General features: G+C 43.8%; 1 long non-coding RNA gene across 2 annotated transcripts; it reads left to right on the top strand.

The window, feature by feature from the left end:
- The first annotated feature begins 4,288 nt into the window (after nucleotides 1-4,288).
- On the top strand, nucleotides 4,289-12,490 carry LOC134760300 (uncharacterized). Of its 2 annotated transcripts, none has more exons than XR_010137585.1 (3): nucleotides 4,289-4,372; nucleotides 8,957-9,059; nucleotides 12,372-12,490. It is a non-coding gene; the product is annotated as an uncharacterized LOC134760300 (long non-coding RNA). The 2 variants fall into 2 exon arrangements; XR_010137584.1 differs by lacking the exon at nucleotides 4,289-4,372 and adding an exon at nucleotides 6,632-6,679.
- The last annotated feature ends 239 nt before the right edge of the window (nucleotides 12,491-12,729 follow it).

The following is a 12,729-nucleotide window of genomic DNA, read 5'->3' as shown; positions in this document are numbered from 1 at the left end:
AAGATTTGATCCAGCGCCTTGATGAAGTCACGAGGACCCAACATTTTCTTTTAAAAATATTCTTGTGACATAAAAAACATACAAAAAGATTTAGAAAACGACATAGCATTCACCTTAGGAAATAAAATAGCAAATATAGTTGAGGCTTCCCGGCCCTCCTTCAATTGCATTTCCCCTTCCCCTACCCTGCAAAGAGAACCACTCTCCTAAATTTGGTGTTTATACTTCCTATGGATGCGTTATGTTATTATTACATATGTGTGTGTTCCTAAACAACATATGGTAGAATTGCATGTTTAAAACCTTTTTATAAATATATCATAGAGTATGTGTCTGTATTTGTCTGTTTGGGCTGCATAACAAAATACCATAGATTTGGTGGCTTAAACCACAGAAATGTATTTTTTCTCAGTTCTAGAGGCCAGAAAGTCCAAGCTCAAGGTGCCAACCAGGGAGGTTTCATTCTGCAGACTGTTCTCTAGTCTTGCAGGCAGCTACTGTTTCTCTGGGTGCTCATGTGACCTCTTCCTTGTGCTTGTACAGGGAGAGAAAGAGAGAGCAAGCTCTTTGATGTCTCCTCATAAGAGCCCCATCCTCAGGACCCCAACTAACGCTAATGATCTCCTAAAGACCCCATCTCCAAATATGATCACATTTGGGGTATGTTAATTTTAATTAACATTTTGGGGTATGTTAATTTTAATTAACATTTTGGGGTATGTTAATTTTAATTAACATTTTGGGGTATGTTAATTTTGGGGGGATACAGATATTCAGCTCATTTCATTCCACTTCTGCCTCCCACAAAGTTCATGCCCTTCTTACATGCAGATGCATTCATTCCATTCCAACAGTCCCAAAAGTCTTAATTCATTCCAGCATCAACTCTAGTTCTAAAGACCAAAATCTCAACTAAATATCATCAAAATCAGGTATGGATGAAAATCGAGGTACAATTCATTATGAGCAAAACTCCTCACCAGCTATGAACCTGTGAAACCAGACTAGTTATGTATTTCCAAAATATAATGGTGGAAAGGGCATAGGATAAACATTCCCATTCCAGAAGGGAGAAATCAGAAGAAAGGGGTGACAGGTCCCAAGCAAGTTCAATACCTAGCAAGGCAAATTCCATTAGATCTTAGGGGTTGAGAATAATCCTCTTTGGTTCAGTGCTCTGTCCACCCCCCATCCCAGCCCACTGGAGCGGCAGCATCTCCCCACCACTCTCTGTGGCAACGTCACCTGCACAGCTCTCTGTGGTGGCCATCTGGTCTACTGAAACTGAGAAGAAACCAATCTTACCCCTTGGTTCTGTGGTGGGAGCCCTGACGATCTCTGAATTGCCTTCAGGGTCATTCTTGCCTTTTCTTGAAGGACAAAGCATATTTCTCAACTGAGTAGTTCTACCATCCTGCTCTGTAGAATCGCAATATCTGACAGCCTTTTTTCAACCTGTCTCACTTTCTCTGTCCCCTTTAGTTCAAACTGGCGTGCCTAACTTCTATCCCTGGCTCTTATGAGCTGGCTAGCGAAATCCACAGGTTGCACCCATGATCTCTTTATCAAGTGTTTGGCCAGCCACAACCTTAGTGTGCTCTTTAGAGATGAAAATGCTTCTTCATTTTTTGTTTTTCCATTATGCATAGGCTGAGAATTTTCCAAATCTTCAGGCTCCGGGTCCTTTTTTTTTTTTTTTTTTTTTGGTCTTTTGAGACAGAGCCTTGCTCTGTCGCCCAGGCTGGAGTGCAGTGGTGCAATCTTGGCTCACTGCAAGCTCTGCCTCCCGGGTTCACGCCATTCTCCTGCCTCAGCCTCCCGAGTAGCTGGGACAACAGGCGCCCACCACCACGCCTGGCTAATTTTTTTTTTTTTTTGTATTTTTAGTAGAGACAGGGTTTCACCGTGTTAACCAGAATGGTCTCAATCTCCTGACCTCGTGATCCGCCTGCCTCAGCCTCCCAAAGTGCTGGGATTACAGGCATGAGCCACCGCGCCCGGCCCAAGCTCTGGGTCCTTTCTGATTAACAATTTTTTTCAATTTCTCTCTTCTCTCTCATTTTACTATAAGCAATAAAGAGAAACCAAAGGACTCCTTTAACATTTTGCTTAGCAATGCCCTCAGCTAAACATTCAGTTTCATTGCTTGTAAGTTCTACCTTCAACAAAACACTAGAACACAATTCAGCCAGGTTCTTTGCCACTTTGTAACAAGAATCGCCTTTCCTCCAATTTCCAATAAACTCTTTCTCATTTTCAGCTGAAACCTCACCAGTATTACCTTTAGCAGCTGTATTTCTACCAACAGTCCTTTTAAGGCAATCTAGGATTTTCCTAGCATGCACCTCAAAACTCCTCCAACCTCTACGCATTAGCCAGTTCCAAAGCCACTTCCACAGTTTTAGCATTTGTTATGGCAAGTCCCTGCTTCTCAATACAAAAATCTGTCTTAGTCATCTTGGGTTGTCATAATGAAATACCATAGATGAAGTGGCTTAAGCAACAGAAATTAATTTTCTCACAGTTCTAGAAGCTGAAATTTCGAGTTCCAGCTGATTCAGTTTCTGGTGAGGGGCCTACAGATGGCCACCTTCTCACTATGTCCTCACATGGACTTTCCTTGCTCTTCTCTCTCTCTCTGTGTGTGTGTGTGTGGAGAGAGAGAGAGACAGACAGACAGACAGATAGAGAGAAAACGTCTCTAGTGTCTCCTCTTATAAGGACACTAATCCTATCAGATCAGGGCCCCACCCTTTTGACTTCATTTAACCTTAATTACTTCCTTAGAGGCCCTATCTCCAAATGCAGCCACACTGAAGGTTAGGTCTTCAACATATGAATTTGAGGAAACACAGACATTCACATCATAACATGGATTTATACTGATTCAAGAGTAATTGCAAATGGTTTGATCGGATGGTCAGGTACTTGGAAAGAACAAGACTGGAGGATTAGAGACAAGGAAGTCTGGGAAAGTTATGTGGATGCACCTCTTAGCATGGGCAGACTGTGAAGATCTTTGTGTCCCAGGGGATTGCTCACCAAAAGACATCCTTTGCAGATCAGAGGAGACTTTCAGTAGTCAGGAGGACCAAACGATACACTCTATCAATGTCAGTCAACATCTTTTCCCAGCCACCCCAGGGCTTGCTCAATGGACTCATGGATAAACTGGTCATAGCAGTGGAGATGGAGCTGTGCATAAGCCCAACAATGTGGATGTTCCCTTACCAAGGCTGACCTGGCTATAGCTAAGTGAATGCTTAACTTGCCAACTGCAGAGATAAGCACCAACCCCCAATATACCACTCCCTGAGGGGACCAGTCAGCCACCCCGTGGCAGGTTGATTACATTGGACCTCTTCTCTCCTGGAATCGGACAGTAATTGTTCTTGCTGGGATAGACACACATTCTGGACAAGGATCTGGTTTCCCTGCCTGTGGTGCTCATGCCTGCCCTTCACCACCAGTGGGCTCACAGAAGAATGCCCCATCCATGTTCAGAGCATTTTCAAGGGCATTCTGATTAACGAATGTATTTCTCAGCCAAGGAAGTACAGCAGTGGGTTAATGCTCTTGGGATTCATTGATACTTCCACATACCCTATCACCTGGAAATAAATGGCCTTACTGAAAGGTGGAATAGCTTCTTGAAGACCCAGTTGCAGCACCAGTTGGAAGGCAGTGTCCTGAAGACATGGGGTTCTGTGTCACAAGGTGCAGTATGTCCTTTGAATCAGAAATCATTACATGGCATTGCCTTCTCCATGGCAAGAATTCACGAGTCTGGAAATCAAAGGGTAGAAGTGGAAGTGGTTCCTCTCTCCCTTACACCTAGTCACCCACTTATAGAATTTTTGCTTCCCATCCTGGCAACTTGGAGCTTTGTTTGTTTGGAAGTCTTAGGTCTGAACGGGAGAATGCTTATATCAGGGGACACATTGGTAAGATCATTGATTGGAAGATGAGAATGCCCTCCAGCTATTTTGGGCTATTTATACTATTGTACCAATTAGAAGAACAAGGGTTTTAGCTTTCGTTTTTTTCTACTGACAGGAGTGATTAATTCCAGTTACCAGGGGAAACTGGTTTGCAGCTACACAATGGGGCAAGGAGAGTTATATCTGGAACTGGGAAGATTCTCTGGGGAATGGTAGAGTTTGGGGAGGGATGGGCCAGGGCAGCATCCTTAGCTCATGACTTGAGGCCACCTCCTCTGTTGACACAATGAATGACTCAAAATTAGGCCTGTCTCTGTAGCCATTTCTTTGTCTCTTTGACATGAGCCGGGTTCAGGATTTCCTGCCTCCAGCCCCAGCCCCGGCCCTTGGGCACCCTAGGTTTGGCCTTCCGCGCCATGCTGCTTCACATGGTAAATTTTGATGCTACAGTATTTACAGAGACCTTCTTCCCCAGGACCCTCCTCCCCTATGATCTATGCTTTCTCTTTCACTTACTCAAATTGAGCCCCGCTCAATGTGGTGTCTGTTTCCAGTAATTTTCCCTCAGACTGCAGCTCTTTCCTTCTGGAATGAATTGTTTGCCGGATATTTCTGAGACTCTCAGGAATTTAAACTGTTCCACCCTCTCTGCTCCACCCAGAGCCAGGCCCAGTTATCTTCACTGTGAGCCCCTGGGACTCCTCTTCCCTGCTCAGGATGTGCTCAGCTCTGATCAGGGTGTTGTCTTCACCTTTTGGGGGTGAGAATTTGTGGGTGACTTTTTTATTTTTGTGACCAAGTCCTGTTGTTGTTGGTTTGGAGTATTTGTCCATGTCCTCAGGTTTGATAGGTCTCCTGTCACCTAATTTGGTTGAAGAGGTTAGAGGTTAGGGTAGGATTTTTGTTGTTGTTGGCTGAGGGGGGGTGTTTGGGGGGGGCTGCATCCTATCTGCTATAAATGGTTGTCAGGAGAGGTTATAGGGAGATTGGGAAACCTACTGCCACCATGACCACATTGCCCTTGAGTTGGATTCTTAGTTGATTTTCTTTCTAAGGCCCTAATATATAGATTTTTAAGGCTATGAATTTATCTCTAAATTCCATTTTGGCTGAAGTCCACAGATTTTGGTAGACAAGGCTCTTATGTTGCTTTATTTTTAAAGATTGGTTCATTTCAGTTTTGGTTTCCTTTTAGACCCATGATATCTATTTTCTAGATTGTGTTTTCCTTGGAGGTAGAGATGATATCTGTGTACATGGTTGTGTCTTTTGTAATTATTTAGTGTCAGAGCTGTAGGAAATCCTTGATATTTTTTGTTGTTGAAATGGAATGAAAATAGTGTTACACATTCCTGTTCTCTATCTGGTCCAGCATACAAATGAGACACAGCAGGAAAGAAGGAGTATTTAACATAGCACGTCTGGGGTTCTTGGATCAAAATATGTTCTGATACTTCCAATTTAGGGTTAATTTGCCTAAGTATTATCTTTTTGTAGTGGTAACTCTCCCCCAGGAATATTGATTGGAATAATACATCTCTTTCTTTCCTTCCTTTCTTTCCTTTCCTTTCCTTTTCTTTTCTTTTCTTTTGTTTTCTTATCTCTTTCTTTCTTTCTTCTTTCTCTTTCTTTCTTTCTTTTTTAACACAGGGTTTCACTCTGTCACCCAGGCTGGAGTGCAGTGGTGCCATCTCAGCTCACTGCAACCTCTGCCTCCCGGGTTCAGGCAATTCTCCTGCCTCAGCCTCCCATGTAGCTGGGATTACAGGTGCCCACCACCACACCCAGCTAATTTTTATATTTTTTTGGTAGAGACAGGCTTTCATCATGTTGGCTGGGCTGGTCTCGAACTCCTGACCTCAAATCTGCCCACCTTGGCCTCCCAAAGTGCTGGGATTAGAGGCGTGAGCCACCATGCCCGGCAGGGACAATACATCTTTGAAGGATCAGCATATATTAATCAAACTGCCTTCCTTATAGCTGAATGTAACATCACTGAGGGAATGAGAGTTTGGATGCCGATGAAGAAGAAATATTTTTGAAGAGTGGTTCAAAGCTGGAGAGGGCTGACTTGAGGAGCAGGAGTATCTAGAAATGTTTCCTAATCCTGACTACATCTTAGAATTCTTTGGAGGGGAGTGATGGTTTCTAAAATACACTGGTCCTCAGGCCTGTCCTAAGAGATTGTAATTTAATTGATTTCAGGTGGGGCCTGGGCACTAATAATTGAGAGGGTGGAAGAAAGTAGAGCAGCCTAGACTTAAGTGTCTCCATTTTGCAGTTTTTTTCAAGGAGCTAGCTGTGGAGATGGCAGCTGCCTGGTACAACACTGCGCCCTACCCATGGAGCATCCGAAAAAGTGGCAATGCATTCCTATAGGTACATGGGAAACCAAGTGGCAGGAAAGGGGGCTACTTGACAAAGATTGTTTGATAACACTGTGGACTGGGCAGGAGCGCTGAGCAGCAGATGGGACAGGAAGAAGCTTGCTGCAGTAGCCCAGGGAGAGGCAGCTTCAGCCACAGACCTCCTGGGTTAGATTTTCTCCCCTTCTGCAACCTAGAGTGGCTCCCCTTCATGCTATTCTCAGGGCTGGGATAGCAGTGGCTGGGGCTGTTGTAACAAAGCACCACAAACTGGGTGGCATCAACACAGTAATGTATTATCTCACAGCTCTGGAGCTAGAAGTCTGAAATCACTGTGTCGGCTGGATTTGGGTTCCTCCTGAGGGCTGTGAGGTAAGGCTGTTTTCCAGGCCTCTCCCTTTGGTTTGTCAGGGGCCATCTTCTCTGGGTCTCTTCACATCATTTTCCTTTCTGCACGTTTTTTCCAGATACTCCCACACACACACTTTTTTTTTTAAATCTTCTTTTTTTTTATATGGAGTCTTGCTCTGTCGCCCAGGCTGCAGAGCAATGGCATGATCTCAGCTCACTACAACCTCTGCCTCCCAGGTTCAAGCGATTCTCCTGCCTCAGCCTCGCGTGTAGCTGGGATTAGAGACACACACCACCACCCTCACCTAATTTTTGTATATTTTGGTAGAGAGGGGGTTTCACCATGTTGGCCAGGCTGGACTTGAACTCCTGACCTCAAGTGATCTGCCTGCCCTGGCCTCCCAAAGTGCTGGGATGACACGCTTGAGCCCCCGTACCTGGCCCAGATTTCCCCTTTTTATAGGGACACCAGTCCTATTGGATTAGGGCCCATCCTAATGACTTTATTTTAACTTGATTCCTTTTGTAAAAATCATGTCTCCAAATAAGTCACATTCTGAGGTAGTGGGAGTTCAGAATTTAACATATGAATTTGAGCAGGACAGAGTTTAACTCATAAGAGTTGGCAAAGCCAGGTCTCTTTATTTATTTGTTAGTACCTACAAATCACCAACACAAAATGGCTGCGTTCCCTCCCTAGGAGTTCTGACTGGGTCTTCCTGATGGACTTTCTGCTTTCCACAAGCAGCTCTCAGTTGATGCTTTCTCCCCTCTTATGCTGCCAAAATGTGTCCTGTAACCATTTCCAGTGTAGTCACAGCATTCTTTTTTTGTTATGCCCAATAGCTGAGTGACCTGGGTGGTCCAAAAATTCCCCTGAGGTCTTGTGACCTGGTCACGCAACACAGCCAGCAACGGCAGCAACCGCCCACCCTGGGAAAATTTGTCATTCCAGACTGCTTTATCTGACTCCTAGTTCATACACTTGTATGACTATATATACCTGGAATTGCCCTTAGAGACTAAATATCCTAGAGGTGTTCAACCAGTTTTCACAAATACACTGTTTTTAGAGACAGGGTCTCAGTCTCTCTCCCAGGCTGTAGTGCAGTGATGCGATCACAGCTCACTGCAGCTTTGAACTCCTGGTCTCAAGCAATCCTTCCACCTCAGTCTCCTGAGTAGCTGGGATAGCTGAGACAGCTGAGATAGCTGAGACAGCTGAGACTACAGATGCACACCACCATGCCTGGCTAATTTTCTTTATTTTTTGGAGAGGCAGGGTCTTGCTATGTTGCTTAGTCTGGTCTTGAACTCCTGGCCTCAAGTGATTATCCTGCTTTGGCCTCCCAAAATTTTGGGATTACAGGCATGAGCCACCATGCCCAGTTCAAATAATCTCTTTTATTCAGATGAAATCTTTGGTAAATCCTCAATGTAAAACAGGTAAAAAGAAATGAATGGATTAGAAGTTCCCATTTTTGTAATTTGTGGATGTTGCATGACTGTCGTGGAACCAATGGAGTACTTCCATGGAGCCCCGAGTTTCTCTGTCTCAGAGAAAATTGCAGATCTCTCCAAACTCCTCGATTTGCAGGAAAGGAAATGGAACCCAAAGAAATGAAAAGAAAGAGCTAAAAGCACTCATGGAGTGGAAGATCCAATGGGGAACTCTGGTATCTTGAAACCTAGACTAGTACTCTCTATCACAAGGGCCCGCCTCTGGCAGTCAGGACCTTAAAAAGAATGAGTTTACCATTGTTCTAGAAAGTATTTCTCGGCCGGGCGCGGCGGCTCATGTCTGTAATCCCAGCACTTTGGGAGGCCGAGGCGGGCAGATCATGAGCTCAGGAGATCAAGACCATCCTGGCTAGCATGGTGAAACCCCATCTCTACTAAAAATACAAAAAAATTAGCCGGGCATGGTGGCGGGAGCCTATAGTCCCAGCTACTCGGAAGGCTGAGGCAGGAGAATGGCGTGAACCCGGGAGGCGGAGCTTGCAGTGAGCTGAGATGGCGCCACTGCACTCCAGCCTGGGTGACAGAGCGAGACTCCATCTCAAAAAAAAGAATTTCTCAAGTGAGTTCTGGACAGCATCTTGTAAGTAGTATGATTCCCACATAAATTCTGGAAAAGCTGTTCTATAATTCTCCATAGCTAACTCTCATAGCATATTAGTGTACTTAAGGCTCAAAGATGTCCTGCAGCATAAAAAGCCACTTATCTTTGCTTATTCCAGTTTTTCCAAAATTCTTAAAAAACAAAAACAAAAACAAAAAGGTGTTACTTTTTCCTAGGACTGCTTGCACTCTGCTTTGGAGCCCAAAAGAGTCTTCTCTCAAGGAGTGGATCTCTACAGAGAGCAACTGAGACATGCTAACAGTGGCTGTGAGATTTCAGGTATCATGACCTGCACCATTTCCTTTGCCTGGGAGTTGTTGGCCAGCATCTCTGGCAGGTGCAGGGATGGAGGCAGATGAGCGAGGAATTGCAGCGTCGTAGAAATGAATGGTGCTGTCTTTAAATTGCCCCATGGAGTTTTGTACTTCTTGTACCTTTTGGGAGAAGAGTAGCCTTCAAGAGCCTGGATGTGGCCAGTGGTCTGGGAGAGATTTCCTAGCCTATTCTTTCATTGTTTTGCCTCCTTCCCCTAATACATGCCTACTTCCAAATCCTCTCTTCAAATGCTTGCTCCTCTCCATTCCTGCCAACATCTTTCTGAGGCTCTCATCATTCTCCAGTGACCTCCAGGCAGAGCACTCTAAGGTCCGTCACCCTTATCTTCCCTGGACAGTTGGTGTATGTAAATGTGATTACCAGAATCTTTTGCAAGGATGAAGTTCCAATGCTCCAGCATGAGAATTTCCAACACTCCTTTAGAGTCTAGGAATAAACAAACCCAATTAAATTCACAGCCACCACCAGAGGGCACAGTGAGACTCATGCAGGAGTAAAGGATGTTGAATAGAGACTGCAAAAACTTACTCTTGAAATGCATTTATTTATTTATTTATTTATTTATTTATTTATTTATTTATTTTTCTGTTCATAGCTGGTTCACATAGTCTTAGAAACAGGCAAAGTTTGAATCTAAAAACTGCAGAGGGAAATACTGTAGCTTTGGTCATTGTTTGTGACTTCTTCATTGCCTTTATTCCAAATTTAGTAGAATTCTCTTATAACTAGACTCATGCCACACCGGTGCAGTTGTGCCCTGGGGACCTAACCCCAGCCTTTCATAGATGTGCAGGCAGAGTGTTCACAAGAAGTTTCCAGCCTTGTTCTCACAAACATGAATGCTAAGGAGGACTCCTTTATAATTAAGAGTTTCAATTATAAAGCAGGGCTGGGGAAAAACAGGGTGTACAGTAGAGGCTGTTCTGGGTTGGCCTTCAGAAAATGGGACTCTGACCCCAGCTCTGATATGATTAACCATGTGAATCTTTTCACATGAGAGTGGATGTTCATTGAGAGTGGATGTTCATTGAGAACCTACTGTATGCCACCTACTGTGTGCCAGCCTGGCACCTTATAAATATTATCACCCATTCTTATGATAAAACTGCGAGACAGACATTTTCCCCTTTATTTAACAAATACAAAAACTGATGCTTAGAAATATTAAATGATGTGCTTAAAGACACACAGCCAGCAAGTGATGGAACCATGAAACCATTTCTAGGTGTGTTTGGCCACAAACCAGGTGATTTTTCATTACTTACACTTTTTCCACTTTTTGATGTTTCAGCTTATGTACATTCTTTGTAATAAAATTCACACCTGTCTTTCTGCTTATTCAGGCTTGGCTAACTGTTGTCACAATCTCAAACTCTCAGGGGTTGAATAAGATAAAAACCTTTCTTGTTTATGCATAAGTCCAATGCAAGTCAGACAGGGGCCTCTGCTCCAGGCAGTCATTCAGGCACCCAGTTTCCTTCCATCTTTTGGAGCTGCCATCTTCAGAATGTAGCCTTCAGGGTCTCCATGGATCAGAAAGGAGAGTCATATGAGAGATTTGTATGTGCCAGGCCTAGAAGTGGCACACATCACTTTCCATTTGTCTGAACTAGGTAATCCGGTCCTAACCTAACGGCAAATAGATTGGGAAATAACGTTGAGCCCTGTGTCCAGGAAGAAGAAGAGAAAATGGATATTGATGAACCTATCCCTCTCCACATCCCTATCTCATGAGACTGTGGTAAAGATAAAATAAAATAGTATCTGTCAGAGTACTTTACCAACAAGAGAGATGTGGTAGTTTAAGCCTGGAGGGAAGGAGCTGTCAGAGAGAGATTGCAGATGGGGATATACATGAACAGGGATTGTCATGGCCCAGTAAAGAACTTGTTCTACGTCCTGGGTTGAGGAATAAGGAAAAAGAGACTAGAGAAGCGCCACTCATCTCCCCGAATTTACGTAAGCCCTTCACTCTTTGGCTCACACTCTTATTTCTAGTATTCATTCATTTATTCACTCATTTATTCTCCAACAAATTGTTACAATATCCTGGGCATTATGCCACGTGCTGGTGTGTGTGTGTGTGTGTGTGTGTGTGTGTGTGTAATGCCTCACACTAAAGAAAATCTCCCTCTGGAGCTGGTGTCAATTCCAGGAAAGATGCATTGCTGCCTGCTCTAACACAGAAGCATTCCAATGTCATTGACTTGTCACCAGTTTGCTAGCTGGTGTACATGATGAAGGATGCCATTTCAAGGACTCAGCAATGGTCTTTGTTGCTAGTAGGTTGGGTACTCAGCAATCACAGTAAATAAATCAGAGTCCCTGTTTTAGGACTTTTATGTAACCTGTGTCCTTGTTACCTTGACCACTCTCTTCAAAGACACATTGAACAAATACTGAGATATCTGAGGGGAGAGATTGGATGACAAACACACAGGGTGGACCACCCTGTCTAGATGGTGACTGAGAACCTCAAATGTGTATATGGTCTTCGGTCATCATTAATGTGTGACCCAAAGATCTATCCATGCACTTGGTGCCCACTTCCATAGGTCTATCTGCATTCTGCTTTCCCAGATTTCCTCAACTCTCATCTTCCAGTCTGTTCCTTCCAGGCCATTAGCCAGCTGGCCAAGCCATCTAATCCTACCATGAAGGAGTACACATCTATGCCTCAGGCCACATCCTTCCTCCACATACAGCATATGATCAAGTATACTGGTTCCAGTTTGTCCCATTGGAAGAACCACCTCTTACCATCATCCTCCAGGGTCACTTTTGATTGGGGCAACAATGCAGCAACAATCCCATTAAATCAACACTGAGTTCAGTGAGATGTCGGGTACTCCCAGGAGGCTATGAGTGTGGATAGATTGGGAGTCAGCAGTGCAGCAGAGAGGGGTGAAATGGGAGTCTGGACCATCTGTTTATATAATTTACTTAATCTTTCTGGACCTGCTATGGGTTAGATCCAAATGTATCACTTCCGTTGCATGATAAATTGCTGTTACATGTGTCCAAAAGTAGGACTCTATAGGTTAGATAACACCAACTCATAATGGAAACCAGACTGCATAGTAACAGGGTGCCCCATGGTCAGCTGCTCTGTCTCCACTGGGGTCCAGTAGTATGCCAGGAGCTACTTTCCAAACAAGATAGTTCTCTCCAGTAGTGCATGGCCTTATTCCAGAATCTGAGGGCTCTGTGCTGTGACTCTTCTATTTAAGGCTGCCACATCCTTATCCATTGCAGATGTCCCTAGCACCACTGGATCTGTTGGTCACATGGCCCAAGAAACAGAATACCTGGAACCACAGCTTGGATTTGCTGCCCACACTCAACACTGGTGGCTTTCTGAGGTGTCAGGGAACTGGGAGAGAAGTTTATACTATGTTGTCTTCAAAATCTAAAGAAACTGCAGCATGATTTCTCTCTTTAAAAAAACATTTATATGATAGTTTTATTGTTCAGATAATATATAAGATAGTATTATGGATTAGTATTTCTCAAATAAAAGAATGTGATCTCTCTTTTACATTTATTTTATTTTATTTTTTAATTTTTATTTTGGGTTCAAGGATACATGTGCAGGTTTGCTATATAGATATGC

The sequence above is a fragment of the Pongo abelii genome, chromosome 17 (genome assembly GCF_028885655.2).
Source record: "Pongo abelii isolate AG06213 chromosome 17, NHGRI_mPonAbe1-v2.0_pri, whole genome shotgun sequence".
NCBI classification, from domain to species: Eukaryota; Metazoa; Chordata; class Mammalia; order Primates; family Hominidae; genus Pongo; species Pongo abelii.
This window is presented reverse-complemented; position numbering and strand designations above follow the sequence as displayed.